The sequence below is a fragment of the Gobius niger genome, assembly GCF_951799975.1.
Source record: "Gobius niger genome assembly, chromosome: 6".
Classification (NCBI taxonomy): Eukaryota; Metazoa; Chordata; class Actinopteri; order Gobiiformes; family Gobiidae; genus Gobius; species Gobius niger.
The window spans coordinates 616810-622809 of record NC_136857.1 but is presented as its reverse complement, the minus strand read 5'-3'; positions in this window follow the sequence as shown (position 1 = coordinate 622809).

Sequence of the window (6000 nt, the reverse complement as noted above, 5' to 3'; positions counted from 1 at the left end):
TAAAAAGGGGACATGATTTGCCAAATTGAGCACATCCATCATGCTTTGTCCTTTTATTCCTATTCTGTATTGATTTATTTGCCGTCCCAGTGATCAGGCAGCGAACGCAGGACGTCTGGAGGAATATGCAGATGCCTCCCCGGCTCGATCAGCTGCAGTGGAGTCTGTGCTGAGCAAAAAGAGTCACAGACGCCGTTTCGCCGCCAAAAAATGGGAAGGAGATCGGCCTCAGTCACTTATCATCCGTCTCAATTGTGTTAAATTCGAGTCGTGCCTATGGCTGGATAAACACACACACACAGAGCCGGTCAGGTTCGCCAGCAAATCAGCCACACAACATAAACTTGGCTGTTCTTTTAAGTCCTAAATTGCCAATAGTGTCGAGTTTTTCCAAAGTTTTGTCCCATCCATCTTCCCCTTAACTTTAGTGCTGCTCAGATGTGTTATCAGCTCGCAGGAATCCCCGAGTTATCGCAGAAACATATTACTTTTATCGAACTGACACCTCGTCTTCAACGCACAATCTATCCTTCCGTGCTGGTCGGCTCCTGAGGACAGACGCCGCCCTCGGTCAGAACCGGCGCCTGTGATAAAAAGCTATGGTGCTGTTGGTGACTTTGTGTTGTAGTTTTTGGGGATTGTCTGACAAGACCCTGCAAACTTCCTCCAGCAGTGACGGGTTTATTGAGCCACACACTGCTGTGATTATGGGTCTCTTCCTTTAGTGGGGGTGGGAGACTATGACATGATGTATAAGACCTGGATCGGAGACCGGAAGCGGCGCTAGCACTGATGCACACGCTACTGAAGCAACAACAGAATGGCCTGAGGAGTTCTGTAAGCGGCAATGTGGACACATGTGATGCATTGGTTTTATATAGCGCTTTTCTGGACACTCAAAGACGCTTTACATTGCACTATTCGTTCACTCCATACTCGGTGGTGGTAAGCTACTATTGTAGCCACAGCTGCCCTGGGGTAGACTGACGGAAGCGAGGCAACCAGTCTGCGCCATCGGCCCCTCCGACCACCACCACTCACTCACACACTACATTCGCTAGGCTTCCTGGTGTTCCCAAACGGTCTCCCATCCAAGTCCTGCCAGGCCCTTCCCTGCTTAGCTTCCAAGGTCTGACGGGATTGGGCATAGCAAAGGCGGTATGACCACATGTGGACTAATGCTGCCTTCTGGTGGAGGTAACGGAATCATATTAGAGGAAAGAATCCGCTAAAAGACGAACTATAAAGGTAAGCAACATGCTAAAGTTATGCTAACACCCGCTAAAGTTGTGCTAACAGCGGCTAAATGCTACCATGGGCAATCTCACCTGTTTCAAAGATGGTATGATGTTGTGAAATATAAACTCTGTATGACCTGCATGTTAATAGTGAGGGTGGTCCTCTCTCTGGTTAGCCAATCAGAAGCCAGAGATGAGCAGACGCCGCCCTCGGTTAGAACTGGCGCCTGTGATAAAAAGCTATGGTGCTGTTGGTGACTTTGTGTTGTAGTTTGGGGGATTGTCTGACAAGACCCTGCAAACTTCCTCCAGCAGTGACGGGTTTATTGAGCCACACACTGTTTTGATTATGGGTCTCATCCTTTAGTGGGGGTGGGAGACACAAGACACTACTTTCTCAGAGCTTTTTTATCTAAACTTATTTATTGTTACAAACGTTTATTTTATGAAACAGAACGACTGTTTTGTCACGTTTACAGGCGTTACTGTCATCACAAAAAAAGGAAGAAAAAAAAGTCATTCCAGCGTGAGCTCAGAGACGTGAGGTCAGAGCCCGGTGTTCGAACACCAGCAGATTGAGCGACGACATCCGATAAAAGTTTGATAAACTCCGGGAATAAAGTATTTCTGTGATAAAAAACGAACTCAGAGACAGTGGAATATTTATGATAAATACGAGTCAGATACGCTTTTACTTCACATGGATTTTACATGAATGACTTGGTAAAGGTTAGCAGCTAACGTTAGCATCTTTTCACTGTAACCGTTTGGTCAAAATCAGCGCAGTAATCTTCACTTTACTGCGCGGATGCCAAATTACTCCACATTGTTTAATTGTGTGTAATTATACTTTGTAGTGGAACACTTCACGTAACCATATTTAAATAGGGAAAACGTGGAAGAGCTTGGTAGCTTCTATCTTGACCTGTTTTGGAGCTATAGAGGAGAGAGGGAGAGGCTAAATGCTAACGCCGTCTGCGCTGTGTTTACGTGACTGAAGATCAGACAGGTCCTAAAGAACTCGTCACAGCTCAGGTAAGAACATATCTCAGTGTGGAAAATGGTGGCCTGTTCCTTTAAGGAAGGTTGAATAAAGTCCTGTCTCTCAAACGCGCTTCTCTCCGTGACTTTATCGTTAGGTAAGAAAAAAGAACAGGCGTGTCCAGAGTAGGTTAGAAAGAGCTCCTTCTCCACAACTTGAGTGCAAACATGACGTCTGTTCAGACACTCAGGGGGTGCGTTTGTTTTGTCCGCAGGGGCAGCGCAGACACTTCCTTTTTTCTTTTCTTTCTTACAACAGAAATAATGAAAAAGCTGTTTGGAGTTCCTATGAGAGCACTTATTTTCCCCAGAACAGATTAATGCTCCAGATGCACCAAGAATATCCTCGCTCAAGATCTAGAGTTGGCCATAGCTGGGGCAAAAGCAGAGGTCAAACTAACACACACACACGCTAATACACACGCTAACACACACAAGCTAACACACACAAGCTAACACACAAGCTAACACACACGCTAATACACACGCTAACACACAAGCTAACACACACGCTAACACACACAAGCTAACACACAAGCTAACACACACGCTAACACACAAGCTAACACACAAGCTAACACACACGCTAACACACAAGCTAACACACACAAGCTAACACACAAGCTAACACACACGCTAATACACACGCTAACACACAAGCTAACACACACGCTAACACACAAGCTAACACACACGCTAATACACACGCTAACACACAAGCTAACACACACGCTAACACACAAGCTAACACACAAGCTAACACACACGCTAACACACAAGCTAACACACACGCTAACACACACACGCTAACACACACGCTAACACACAAGCTAACACACAAGCTAACACACACGCTAACACACAAGCTAACACACACGCTAACACACACAAGCTAACACACAAGCTAACACACAAGCTAACACACAAGCTAACACACACGCTAACACACAAGCTAACACACACAAGCTAACACACACAAGCTAACACACAAGCTAACACACACGCTAACACACACAAGCTAACACACAAGCTAACACACACGCTAACACACAAGCTAACACACAAGCTAACACACGAGCTAACACACAAGCTAACACACACGCTAACACACACAAGCTAACACACACGCTAACACACACAAGCTAACACACAAGCTAACACACACGCTAACACACACAAGCTAACACACAAGCTAACACACAAGCTAACACACAAGCTAACACACACGCTAACGCACACGCTAACACACACAAGCTAACACACACGCTAACACACACAAGCTAACACACAAGCTAACACACAAGCTAACACACAAGCTAACACACAAGCTAACACACACGCTAACACACAAGCTAACACACAAGCTAACACACACGCTAAAACACACAAGCTAACACACAAGCTAACACACAAGCTAACACACAAGCTAACACACACGCTAACACACAAGCTAACGCACAAACTAACACACACGCTAACACACAAGCTAACACACAAGCTAACACACACGCTAACACACAAGCTAACGCACAAACTAACACACACGCTAACACACACGCTAACACACACAAGCTAACACACAAGCTAACACACACGCTAACACACACGCTAACGCACAAGCTAACACACGCTAACACACAAGCTAACACACAAGCTAACACACAAGCTAACACACAAGCTAACACACAAGCTAACACACAAGCTAACACACACGCTAATACACACGCTAACACACAAGCTAACACACAAGCTAACACACACGCTAACACACAAGCTAACACACACGCTAACACACAAGCTAACACACACGCTAACACACAAGCTAACACACAAGCTAACACACGAGCTAACACACAAGCTAACACACACGCTAACACACACAAGCTAACACACACGCTAACACACACAAGCTAACACACAAGCTAACACACACGCTAACACACACAAGCTAACACACAAGCTAACACACAAGCTAACACACACGCTAACGCACACGCTAACACACACAAGCTAACACACACGCTAACACACACAAGCTAACACACAAGCTAACACACAAGCTAACACACAAGCTAACACACAAGCTAACACACACGCTAACACACAAGCTAACACACACGCTAACACACAAGCTAACACACACGCTAAAACACACAAGCTAACACACAAGCTAACACACAAGCTAACACACAAGCTAACACACACGCTAACACACAAGCTAACGCACAAACTAACACACACGCTAACACACAAGCTAACACACAAGCTAACACACACGCTAACACACAAGCTAACACACACGCTAACACACACGCTAACACACACAAGCTAACACACAAGCTAACACACAAGCTAACACACACGCTAACACACAAGCTAACACACACGCTAACACACACAAGCTAACACACACGCTAACACACACAGGCTAACACACAAGCTAACACACAAGCTAACACACACGCTAACACACAAGCTAACACACACACGCTAACAATCTGATCTAGAGTTGGCCATAGCTGGGTCAAAAGCAGAGGTCAAACTGCCTTACGGGTGTAATTTAGTCGACCTTAACCTTAATTTGCCGAAGGTGCCGGTGTTAGTTGAGTTCACGGGACCTCTCACTCACAGGCCGGTGTTAGCTGAGTTCACGGGACCTCTCACTCACAGGCCGGTGTTAGTTGAGTTCACGGGACCTCTCACTCACAGGCCGGTGTTAGTTGAGTTCACGGGACCTCTCACTCACAGGCCGGTGTTAGCTGAGTTCACGGGACCTCTCATTCACAGGCCGGTGTTAGTTGAGTTCACGGGACCTCTCACTCACAGGCCGGTGTTAGTTGAGTTCACGGGACCTCTCATTCACAGGCCGGTGTTAGCTGAGTTCACGGGACCTCTCACTCACAGGCCGGTGTTAGTTGAGTTCACGGGACCTCTCATTCACAGGCCGGTGTTAGCTGAGTTCACGGGACCTCTCACTCACAGGCCGGTGTTAGCTGAGTTCACGGGACCTCTCACTCACAGGCCGGTGTTAGCTGAGTTCACGGGACCTCTCACTCACAGGCCGGTGTTAGCTGAGTTCACGGGACCTCTCATTCACAGGCCGGTGTTAGCTGAGTTCACGGGACCTCTCATTCACAGGCCGGTGTTAGCTGAGTTCATGGGACCTCTCATTCACAGGCCGGTGTTAGCTGAGTTCATGGGACCTCTCACTCACACACCGGGGCGTGCGGGGCGTCCCTGTCCACAGCGGAGCAGCTAGATTGAATTGGGTTCTCTCTTCATCGCGCTACACTCATCCTGCGCGGTGTAATCAATGAGAGCGAGGCCACGGCAGCGGAGTCGAGCTCTTAGCCTTTTGATTTATGGAGCCAGCGCCAGATACCGTAAAGGAAAAATAAATAAATAAAAGAAAGGCAGCGAGGGGGAACACACTGGGGCGCTCATATGAGATTGGCGGCGCTGATAGAATACGCCCACAGCAAAACAAAAACAGGGCGAGATGAAAGAGTCCATGAAGTGTTTCACAATTGTTTGGCTTCAGAAACATCAGCACAGTTATAGTTCTGTGGAGTCTGACTGTGATGGGGCTAAAAAGCTTCAGGATCTTGCCACTATTTTGCAGACCTTCCCTTTCTGAATTATTTCTTTTGAAAATACTGTTGAAGCAAAAAGACAGACGACAAATTACGACAAAATCAAGGCATGAATGTTTCAGCCACAT